Here is a 13,330-nt window from a genome sequence, read left to right as displayed (position 1 = left end):
CTGTTATTAAAAAAACGTGTATGTTTAAAAATCTTCAAGCCATGCCACTGCCTTAATATTATCTGCACAGTGCATTGCAGTTGGTGGGCAGTTTGCTGTTAAAAAATAATAGTGTATGTTCAAAAAATTAAGGCCTTCATACTGCGTTTCTTAAGTCTAACACTAAAGGTCAGTAAGTCAAAGGCCACCTCATTAATATTATCTGCACATTGCGTTGTAGTCAGTTGGCATATGGTTTCTGCCAAAAAAATAGTGTGTATTCAAAAATCTTCAGGCCATGATACAGTGTGTTAGTCAGTAGTTCAAGGTCTACCAGCTTATTATCTCTGTAGTGCTTTGCTGGCAGTTAGTGGGCACTTGCCAGTTGTTGATTTTCTAAAAATAAATCAGTCTTTTTTGTGTGTGTGGGCTCAACAAACTTCAGGCATTGATATGGATCTCAACGGTCAATCAATTGAAAAAAAGGAGCAGCAACCAAGAACTAGCACTGCAGCTGCTGCCATAAGTCATGATGATACTAGTCCTTCAATATCAATATCATCTACTAAAGCTGGTGCTCAAGGGCATAGAGGGTTTAAGTCAGGGCATCTGAAGTCAAAACAATATTTTGCAGTTCTAAAAAAGGAAATGTTTCCTGCAGAAAAACATAAAATTTCCAACATGCCATACATCTTTTTCTGCCTCATATGATGATGCAAGACCATCTTACTCTGAATCCAGTAGAAGTGTCTAAAAAATTTGAACTAAAAAAATCACTGCTTAAAAAAAACTAAGAAGAACAAACTGTGTGTTTCGAAATGGCACAAAACCCTGAGAAGAGTCTAAGAGGTAAATTTACTAAAATGAGAATTTTTAGAAGTGGAGAAATTGCCCATAGCAACCAATCAGATTCTACTTAACATTTAATGCACCTTCTACAAGAAAATAGCTAGAATCTGATTAATTGCTATGGGCAACTTCTTCACTTCTAAAAACTCTCACTTTCATACATTTAAATAGAAATTGAGGAAGGGCAGTAGGACATTTGGTGAGATTTGTGTATCCAATGCCCTTATTGAGTATGTTGATGATAAGAATGTTGTTTGTATAAGTCAGGCACCAGTGGAAGTATTTCTTGCCCGTGATCAAAAGATAAGAAGAAGGTCAATGTCATGCCTCTGTATAAGACCAAAATATCCACCACTTATGTGTGGAACTATTTTAACCTAATCGTGACAATAGTTGTCAAGCCATCTGTAGCATTTGTAAAGTTTAGTAATTTGAGTTAGCAATGTTAACTATTTAGAAACCTCCTCCTTGTTGCATCATTTGAAGCACATTTATTAAATGTTTTTGGCAAATTCTCAAAACTATCCAGCGTCAGTTAACTCCCATCTCTCAGCTATATCCTAGCACCTGCAATATCTACTGCCATCAACATCATTATCAATCTCCTCAGTAATAATCAAAGCTAGTATTGCATCCAATTTTCTGAGTCCTCCCCAGGATAATATCCAATATAAACAGGAGCGGCAATATTTGATTTCAACAATCACATTTGTGTCTGTTTCAATATTCATTCAGATTTGTAATTGAGAGTGCTACATTCTATGGCCATACTAAATTGCATCCATAGTAACCCACCAATGGTTATCCATAAAGCTGGGCACACATGATGGTGGGGGCCATGTTGCATTTGGCATGCAGGTCTGATGGATGATGTCACTGACAATGTGCAGGAGAACACATCATCATCAACATAGCGAGTACACACTAGATGTTGTTCCTGATATGTCATCCAATCCAGCTGGATCGGATGACATATCATCTAGCATATACCCATCCTTAGGGGCACTGCCAGGGGTGTAACTAGGCATTGGAAGGCCCCATCGCAAAATTTTGTAAGGGCCCCTGTGTACCAACCAATGGTAAAAAATTTATAGAGTACCCTATATCACATGTAACTTTGGCAAGGACCATGGGCCCCCTTAAGCTCTGGGCCCCATAGGAGCTACATCCCTTGCACCTACTGTATGGTAGTTTTGAGCTTGGCCACCACTGTGTAACATAACATGTATAAAAGACACTACTACAGTATGTGACAATGTATATTTTTATTTCCTCTTGACTAGCACAGACCCAAAAACAAGTGATGTATGTGTTTCCACAGTAAATTATGGAGATGGGTGGTTTCTGTCACTTGCCAGGCCATCAGCAAATCAGAGACTGCTCTAATGTAAGAAGCCACTGATTGGCTATAAGCTGCAAATTACCGGAACTTATTTTATTTATTATTTTATCAACAGTTTTTTATATAGTGCAGCATATTCCGTTGCGCTTTACAATTGGAAACATTTATAGAACAAAACAGGATAACAAACAGACATAGAGGTAAGAGGGCCCTGCTTGCATAAAAAATTAGCAACATGTTGTACAAACTCCATACTGCACAGTAGTGTCAACATTCTGCAAGTGTGCGGCATAAACTGCACAGTCAGTTTGTAGTACAGAGACACCTCTTTCTGGGCTAAAGCTGGTCCCACATCTAAAGATTATCTGTCCAGCCAGCCAACTAATTAATTGGTTGGAATGAAAATCTGGTAACGCATGGGAGTAAATAATCAGCAATTTGCTCCTAAATGCCAGAAAACATTCAGACAAGTTTGTTAAATGTTTGATCTAAACTATTTGTTCAAAAAACAGTTAATGTCTATTTTCCAGCATTTGGGAGCAAATTGCTGATTGTCATTTGCTTTCATGCCTTACCAGATTTACATTCCAACCAATCAGCTAGTTGTCTGGTTGGACAGATAATCTTTAGATGTGTGGCCAGCTTAAGACTTGTAGTTCACTGATGGTTTTATGCACCACTGTTCAGACCCCACTCCTAGTTCCTAAGAAATGCCATCACTATCTGAGTGCTGCCCACCACTTTCTACCATGCAGCAGTTACAGACACTTTCCTAGCAGCACAGTAGTTCTTCTAGCAGATGGGGTATGGTGGCCTAAAATGGTCACCCTCCCTCTTCTTTTTAGGACACAAGTACTGTAATTGTGGGGCACACCTTTAGCTGACTACATAAATGACTAACAAAGCATCCTTTATTATGTTAATGAAAGACTATTGATTTTTTTGGAGGAAGGGACCTAGAGAGACACCAAATTTTTAATGTGTTTATGTTATACAACAGAAACTATAGAGAAACCCCTCAGCTGCCAGACTCACCAAGTATGAAGCCACATTACTCACACCATCCAATATAACTGTGAAAAGATGTACAGTTTTAAAACAAGCATCGAAAAATGGAGAAAATAATGATAATAATGATGCAGATGTTAGTGTAGGAGACTCAGACACCCTACATGTTTTCTCTGATGACCTTGATTGTCTTGATTAATGAAACAGGACAAGTGACATTCCCAACATGGCTGATATTCTGCTTCAGGATGCAGACCTTCACCTTTTTGTTGATGGGTCACATTATTACTTTGGAGGGTGATCCACACACAGGTTATGCAGTAACCACAGAAACTTATATTCTCATACAGGGAGACCTATTACTTTCCAGCTCAGCACAAGAAGCTGAGCTGCGGGCTCTAGCAGCCACCTGTGTATATACAGAAAGGCAAACAGTAAATATTTATACTGATTCAAGGTGTGCCTATGGGATTACTCATGATTATAGTCCAATATGGAGTAAAGCTTTTATGGGGTCATCTGGTAAGCCATTTAAGCATGCAGATTCTATTATATCTTGTTTTCTGCTCTGCAGTTGGCTAGGCAAATGGCTGTTATAAAGATAAAAGCACACACCTGACAAAATACTATGGAGGTAAGAGGGAATGCATTAGCAGACAGGGCAGCAAAGGAGGCCACTCTGAAACCACCCGCAAATAACATATTAACAGTATCAGTAGAACTATTCAACTCAAGCCTACTGCAGAAAATGCAAGCGCAAGCCCCACAAAGGAAATAGCAGCCTGGAAAAGAAAAAAAGCAAAGGAAAAGGAACGGATGTGGATGGTGTACAGCAGGCATGTCAAACTCAAAATAACATCAAGGTCAAATATTCAAGGTCTTAAGAGTGTGTGGGCTGTAGCAAAAACAAGTCTTATATGCAATTTTGAAAGGTTTTTTATTAATAAAAACCAATGCAGTGCCCCCTGTAGTAGTGCTCCTTGTGCAATGCCCCATTAATTTGTGCCCATTATGCAATGCCCCTTATGCAGTGCCCCATTATTTTCCCTTATGTTGTGCATCCAGTAATGTCCCTTATGTTGTGTCCCAGTAATGTCCCTAATAGTGCCCTCATTAATGCCCCTTATGCAGAGCCCCCAGTAATGTCCCTAGTAGTGCACCTTATGCAGAGCACCCAGTAATGTCCCTAGTCATGCCCCCAGTAGTGCCCCTTATGCAGTGCCCCAGAAATTTTGTGCGCCCATTAATGTCCTTTATGCAAAGCCCTCAGTAATGCCCCTTATGCAGAGCCCTCAGTAATGTCCTTAGTAGTGCCCTTTATGCAGAGCACCCAGTAATGCCCTTTATGCAGAGCCCCCAGTAATTCCCCTTTTGCAGAGCCCCCAGAAATTTTCCTAGTAGTGCCCCAATAATGGCCCTAATGCAGAGGCCTCATTAATTCCCCTTATGCAGAGCCCACCAATAATGCCCTTTATGCAAGCCCCCAGTAATGCCATTTATGCAGAGCCACCAGTAATGTACTTTGTAGTGCCCCTTATTCAGAGCCCCCAATAATGCCCTTTATGCAAGCCCCCAGTAATGCCCCTTATGTAGAGCCCCCAGTAATGTCTCTTATGCAGAGCCCGACTAATGCCCCTAGTAGTGCCCTCAGTAATGCCCCTAATGAAGAGACCCGAGTAATGCCCCTTATGCAGACCCCCAGTAATTCATCTTATGCAGAGCCCCCAGTAATGTCCTTAGTAGTGCCCCCAGTAATGCCCCTTATGCAGAGCCCCCAGTAATGACGCTAGTAGTGCCCCCAGTATTGCCCTTTATGCAGTGCCCCCAGTAATGCCCCTTGTGCAGATCCCCTTATGCTATGCCCTCTCCCAGTATAGAACAGGCCGCACTCACCTGTGCAGTACTTACCTTTCATCATGATGGCCACTGGGCACCGCTTCAGTCCATGCCATCTTCACTTGCACCATCCTGCGTCTACGCTGCCACTGACTGGATCTAATTAGATCCAGAGTTGCAGGCTTAGGCTACTCTCATACTCTCATTGTGGGTGACATCATGACATCACCCACATACTGCATAACTGGGAATGCTGGCCTCTGAAGTGATCAGAGGCTTCTGATCACTTTAGAAATGAGCATTGCCAGCTTTATTATATATATATATATATATATATATATATATATATGAGCCCACAGTGTCAGGCCTCAATAAATTTTTATTCAGGACACATGTGGCCTGCAGGCTGCATGTTTGATATGCCTTTGTACAAGAACCATTGACTGCCCCACTCACTCTACCCAGTCATGGCTAAGATAATTCATGGAAAGTGCATAATTCCAGAGATACTATGGTCAATACTTTAAACAGACAAACATTGGGTTTCTCCTCGGTTCACATAGGCCATATAATCTGTGCCCTACATAACCCAGGGAAAACAGTTTCTGTGCCTCTTTAGGCTACCCCTAAGAAATATTTCCCATTTCAGAAAGTACATATTGACATTACACTCGTACCCAAAATATCAAGCTATGAGTATGTTTTGGTGTGTGTTGACCTCTTCTCTTAGTTTCCAGAGGCATGGCCCTGCAGGTCAGCAAACACAAGGACTATAGCATAATTAAATTGATCACAGAAGTGATTTGTAGATATGGAGTACCTGAGGTAATAGAGAGTAACAGAGGTACACATTTTACTGGGGATATTTTCATACACATCTTGGCAGACCTGGGAATCACACAGGCCCTACATAACCCATATAGGCCATAGCAGTGGCAGAGTGGAAATACTGAATTATACACTTATATTGAAATTGCAGAAACTAATGACTGAAACACAAATAAATGTGTTAGAATGTTCACCCTTGACACTATTTTCAGTTAGACATAGTCCAAGTGAGAAGCATAAACTTACCTCTTTGAGATACTGTTTTGGTCTCCAGCAAGAACAGGATATTATTTACCTTAGCAATTGCAGCATGAGCATGCAGATTTGCCATAGTATGTAATTCACTTCCAACAATTACTAACCAAAATATGCCAATAGGTGTCTGCCTCTATTCCAGATCAAAATTTCTCAGGAGAAACACATGACCTTGAGCCAGGCGATTAGGCAGTCAAAAGAAACACATGTGGAAATGATTGGACCCATGAGTTGAAGGTCCCTACCAAGTTCTTCTCACTACCCCAACCTTAGTGAAGGTGACAGGACAAGACATTTGAAGCAACGCATTGCATTGCAAAAAGATTAAAAAGGATAAAAGAGCTGACATAATCATTGGTCTGGCTATTCAAGGGAGACCTTGGTATAATACTGTCAGTCCTAACTGCATCTAATTGTTACCTCCAACAACATGATGGACTACTTCACTGTCTCACATGCGGCTCCAACTTATCAGACTCATCAAAATTGAATACTTCATAACCATGATCAGTGGATTCATTGTTATCATTTTCCCTCACATTTTATATGTATGATAGGGATTAATGCCATTCCCATCAATAAGTAACTGTGATTGCTGAGTGCATTACATATGCTCATACCCCTCATGAATAGTTCCCATAACAGATGGTTTCTTTTTTAGATGAATAGTAGTAGAAAGAATTGGCAAACAGGATAGTGACATTAATGAATATCTGATCTCTGGAATCAGGAGGTTCCTAAGTCATGACATATGGGGGTTGATCAATGTTGGGAAAGGTAGGTTATTTTCAATGTATTAATTTGAACAGAAAGAGGGACTGATAAAGTTAAACACTGAATTTTGCTTTGATCAAATGTATGCTGACAATTAGAGACAGAATTGTGCACCTGCTGATAAAGACATCTATGTTTCTATTGTGGGAAGCACAGAAGATGTATAAACAAATGTTGGAATGGAAGGTAACATATGGATTCTCAGAAATAATGAGCTGAACCTCGTACTTATGTTACAATGGGATGTTGCCATCTGCACCTTCTCATGACCAATGAACAAAGGTTTTTTAATACTTGCCAAATATAGTCGGAAAAGGTTAGATAGTAGTAGTTATTTGCTTATTTGCTTATTAATAATAATGCAATCCTGCCCCCTGCCATTAATACAAATAGAATGTACAGTGTATATGTGACCCTGATACATTTCTTGGCAAACATTGATGCATGCTCAGAATATGATATTATATGCAAAGAAGAAGCTATATTAATGCTTGACATGCCTAATACAAGTTAGAGTACTGTATGAACACTATGGTTCCCCAGCCATTATTAACCCTTTCCTTTACAGATAGCCTGGTTAAATAACATTTTTCATTTATCAAGATAGAGTCAAGACTGGATTACGTGCCACCTCTAAAACAGCCCCACAGTGATGAGCATGGGGTCAGATTTCCATCTTATGTGATGGATACAGATGGGAAGTCAGGACAGACCAAAACTCATTCAGGTATATCTCACATGTAAGTGTTGTTCTTTTTTCTTTGTTTTAACTATTTAGAAGGCAAAAACAATTTAAATATTAAGAAAACATATTTTGTTAGAAAAAACCATGAGGAGTTCAAGACACTTTTGTGGACAAAACATCCATCCTCTTACTAATGTTTGGTGTTTGCTATCAACATGTAATAGTAATTGTCTCATGTATGAGGAATGTGTTTCTGTCTGTTATGTGTTATGTATGTTTCTTAAAGGTTATTTTTGCCAAAGTACATAGATGTTGCCACTTTTAAAAACAATAAATGTTTTTTGTTTTCACACACATCTTTACCTACTGTAGCAAAATCAAATAAATATTTCATGATTCAGTTTGAAATGCATAATTTTTTCAATTTTTTAAAATGTGATCCCTCCTGTTCTTCCTCTTCTGCATCCTCTTCTTGTGTACACACTGCACCTGGTTTGTGGGCTGCTTATTCGTGTTTTCTGATTGGCTCTTTGAAGCTGAACCTCTCGCTTAATCTGGAGCATTTTGAGCTAAAACATTTTGCAACTGGGTGAGGGGGGAATATATTTGATTTCTAATATGCTGTGTGATGGTGTCTGATCCCTCATATCTTGCCTAAATCCCATTATTAAGTACATTCTCTGGATTGAATTCCCAATAGGTTAATTGAGCATATGATGTACTCTTATTCCTATGTATTTTTATGACCAAAGCTGCTTCTCCTTCAGTGCAATCTGCACTAGGGAAGTCTTACCAGGCAAATATGTACATTTGCCTCACCCTGTGGAAGCACAACAGCACCAGTGGTGTCTCTACTGGTACACTAGCACAAGTAGAAGCTTCAGTCCTGACACACTGACTTCCATGATACCATCACTCCATGATTGCCCCTCACCACTGCAGCCCCTCTAGATCCCAAGTATCCTCCTCTCCAGACTCCCCATAAAGAGTTCAAACACACAGCCTCACTGCACTATTCAGTAGCAGGGAGACTGCAGTGAACTCTGTGATGCTGTAGACTTTCCCTGCTATGATCTTTCTGGCTGGGGACTGCTCACCAGCTGTTCACTGTGGGAGACCACACACAGCTGGCAGTAGTATCCTGACTGGTTTCTCATCCCTGTCATTATACCAGTTTTTCATTTTTCCAGATGTCTATTAATGACAGCAGAAAACAATTAACAATCAGGCTGCAGTTCATAATGTCTGCAACAGCAAAAGTCAATTATTCTTTCTTCTCACTACCAGGTGAGAGGTCCACTCATGCATCATTCACTGTTAACACATGATGTGCAGTACTGATCTCCACCTTACACTTACTGGTGGATCCTTTTCTTAGCTCTCCTATTTCCCTCTTTTACTTGGGCAAGAGGCTTTACCATTGCAATATATGGTGGGACTGTCATCTGTGTTTTATACACATACTGTATATGTTCTAAAATACTGTTGGGCTCAAAACCCTGCAGCTTTGTTGACTATTTCCTTTGATATGGAATCCAGTTAGGTTCAAAGGGGTAGATTTACTCAAGCTTCTAAAACAGACAAATAGTGGTGTTGCCCAGAGTAACCAATCAGATTATGTCTATGATTTTCTAGAATGCAATAAAGAAATGATAGACATAATCTGATAGGTAGCTAATGGTAACACCACAACTTGTCCATTTTAGAAGCTTTATTAAACATACCCCAAACAGAGGAAGATATACATTTGGATACAGATAATAATGCTTTTAAACTAAGTAAATCAGATGAGGAGGATATAAACAGGGGTAATTGATTGAATTGTACATGTTGCTCCTGATCCACATTACTATATTGTGTATATGCAGCAAAATACTACACCACAACCAGACTTAACAGAAATACTATTACAGAATCCTGATATGGTTTTATATCAAGATGGATGTTGTCATAGGAACAACAATACATGAACATTACAATCAGGGTTTGCAGTAGTAGACAATAACATAACTACAGTATATACTCTAAGGCTTTGCCACCTCCACATTCTGTACAACCTACTGAACTAAAAGCCTTAATTAAAGTTTGCCAATTGGCAGAAGGAAAAGTGTTAATATTTTTGAAGTTGTGCATGATTTTTCTTAACTATGGCGACAGAGAAATTTTGGCACAGTCAATGGTACACCAGTTGCTCATTTTAATTTGTAAGTGAATTACTACATACAATTTAGTTCCCAAGACAAGTATCATTTATGAAGTGTCAAGCTCATACGACAGGACATGATGATATTACAATGGGAAATAATAGAGCAGATTTAGCTGCTAAATAGTCAGAACAAATGAGTACTGCACAAATAATTGAAAAACTGAAATACCAAATATTGTACTCCCTGATCAAAATGAACTAATTGAAATGCAAAAAAGTTGTTCTCTACAGGAAAAGGCTAGATAGAAAGTGGCAGGATGCCAACATTTTTAAGATGGACCTTGGTATGGAAAGGGCAGTAAGCCTGTAGCTCCCAATGCACTCTTGCCAGCATTGGTACAAATTAGTCATAGATTGACCCATGCAGGTAAGACTGCTATACAGAATAAAGTCCAAATGTATAGCTATGCACCTGGATTTTCATCCATATCTACCAGGTACTGTGCTTCATGTATTATTTGTTACAGAGTAATGCAGGGAAGTTAGTAAAGACAATAGCTAATAACCTGCCACCAACTCAAGGTCCTTTATAGACACAGTACTTCAAATTGATTTCATCCAACTCCCTAAGTGTAGGATGCTAAGATATGTATTAGTATGTGCTAATTAATTTTATGGGTACACATTGGCGAGAGCTACAGCTACTGTTACTGCTAAAATATAGGATAGGAATTTGTATGTAGATATGATTTATAATAGTTAATTTTGCTGATTGAGTTACTCATATTACTGGACTTTTTTTAAACAAATGTGTGAGTTGGGTATAAAACAGTAGTTGCAAACTCTGTATCATCCACAATTTAAGTGCAAAAGTTGAAAGATACAATGGAGTTATTAATAATAAATATATAAATGAACAAAAGAAACAGAAATGCAATGGCCGGAGGCATTGCCATTGGTCTTACATGCTATCAGAGTAACTTCTCGAGGATCTCTTAACTTATCACCATATGAAAACCTTTTTGGAAAACTTTTTAATTTGACTGAACTGCAACACCAGCCAAAGCCAAGTTAATAATGTGACTGATAACTACATCTTATCATTTACTAAACAGGTAAGACACATTCACGCTGCTGTACTAGATACACAACCAACTCCAAGTAACAGTGCCTGTCATAACCTGTTTGCTGAAGACTGGGTGATAACAAGTTTCTTGAGACCTGGTTCACTGTCTGATCAGTGGGATGATCCATACAAAGTGCTGTTGATGACACCAACTGTGGTTAAAATCAATGAGAAGAGCACGTGGATACATGCTTCTCATTGTAAAAAGGCATCAGATACAGATAAAGTAAGTGGACTTACACCAACATGCACAACTTATAAGTAAGGGAAATTTCTGAGACCATAATAATGTCTCAGCCTTTACAAACCCAAGACACTATCTCCCTGACAAAGTGGTTACTTTTAACAGTAATAACATTGATGCTGTTTCTAATATGTTTTTTCTTGAAGTTTATGCTTTAAAACCTGTAAATGGATAACCAAAAAATATTGTGACTAATTTGGTAAAGTGAGACAAAAAGGAAACTAAACTCACATCAAAAGAACAGTGTAAAAAATTATCCCCAATCCAAGCATGTATTTGTAAATATTGTGAATACCATTCAGAAAAGCAATGTTTAAAATAGTGTGAGGATGATCCTTACTTTAGTGACCAACATTCTATAGATGTTTTTCATCAGTTGATAGGATACAAACTTAATACAATAAATTGTTGGGTTTGTACTCAAGTATCACATAGGCATCATAATGTTGGTCTGATACTATTCCATTGTATGCAAGAAAATTAGATAAGAAACAATGTGGAATAAAACTAGGGATTAATACAACACTACTATGCCTCTACATATAAAGTTATCAACATATTATATTATTCATGAAATTATAACATGTTATAATAAAGGTGCTAAACCAACAATAATGCAAAAGGGAGTAATTTACAAAAAAACATTTATATTTAGGATACATTAATAAATGTACTGTTTGTCCATTATAAAGTATAATAATTTAAATATAATTGAAGATTACTATAAGTTTAAAATAAATAATGATCAAGCTAATGAAAAAGATTATTTGTGGAATGCTTCTAATTGTTTTAGGTATATTTTCAGGATTATTTAAAAGGTGAAAAGGTTTGTTTTGGACTTTAGGAAAATATGTTATTATTTTTTTTATAATGTATGCAGTGATTTATCTTTTCTTGAGATGTGTACCATGTATATTAGGTAAACTATATGAAAATGGAACAAAAGCTTTGCAGATAAATGTATCAGAATCCAAAGGAAAATAATTATATCAAAAAAGTTTTAAAATGAATGTATAGAAATAAAAAAGAAAGGATATTTGTGCCACAACTTTAATGTAACAAATATAATGTAAAATTGTCTTTTGATAGTTAAAATTACCATATAATTTTCTGATGAGAATAATAACATTTCAGCCATATCACTTCCATTTTTTAGAATGTTTTTTTGTGTATTTTCATAGTTAAAAGATAAAATGTGTGAATGTAATTCACAAAGAGAGGATTGCTAAAACATGTTTGTGGTATAATAATAAATATACTTATTTGTTGTATGAAATCATTTGTACTTTAGGAATAAATAAGGGATTAATATGAGATCATGTATCTAACTAAATAGCATAAGTTTTAGTACTTGTGTATGTTAAAAAAGATGCTAGATACATTTAGTTGGACATTGGTTTTACAGGAGGTAAATGTCACATATTGAAGCCTTTTATGGGGACTAGATTTGTGCCAAGTTATGAAAATCTCTTTATGAGGTATTGGTAGCATAACAACATCTGGTCTGTACATAAATTTGATGCACATCTGGCCCTATGGAGGAGGTTAATAGATTATGTGTTCTTCATATGGAGGGGAAGCATCACTGAATTGGACCTATTACTAGAACACATCAATAACAACAACAATTTGAAGTTTACCACACAGTACAGCCAGCTTGAGGTAAACATTTTGGATCCAACCATATTCAATGAGAATTAGTAAATACATACAAAGACCTACTGTCACGATCCTGACTTTCTATACTCATGTTCTAAGTAATTTTGTCTTACCTTCTCCACCTGTCCTGCAGGTCAGTTTTTCTGCTTATCTTGTTTGTGTCCAGATGCAAGGACGTCGGCATGTTGGAACATGTTAGCTGCTTGCATTACTCCAGTCAGAGTGCTCCTTGTATCATCTGACACTGGTAACCAGTCAGAAATCTGCAAATCCTATGTAAGCCTTCTTTGGCCATTAATCCAGTGCCAGAGCAACTAGAGACTTCCTGACTCACAGGCTCCTAATTGCAGCATATTGCAGCATATTGCTATTTCTGGCTCCAGTTAGTAGTAAGACTACAGGCCCTGATTCAGACCCATTCGCGAGTGGCTGTCCGCTCGCAAGTGGGTCGATGTTCTGCACTGAGCATGCGCACGACGGAGGGAGCTCCGTCGTGCGCATGCGCCAGACGCGATGAGCGAAGGAAAGTCCTTGGCTCGTTGTGTCTGATCAAAGGGGGCATGCTGTCGATGTTGATTGACAGCACGCCCCCTTTGGTG

Source organism: Taudactylus pleione, unplaced genomic scaffold (genome assembly GCF_031769625.1).
Source record: "Taudactylus pleione unplaced genomic scaffold, aTauple2 ptg000592l, whole genome shotgun sequence".
NCBI lineage: Eukaryota > Metazoa > Chordata > Amphibia > Anura > Myobatrachidae > Taudactylus > Taudactylus pleione.
The sequence above is the reverse complement of the archived record's forward strand: the minus strand, read 5'-3'. Positions refer to the sequence as shown.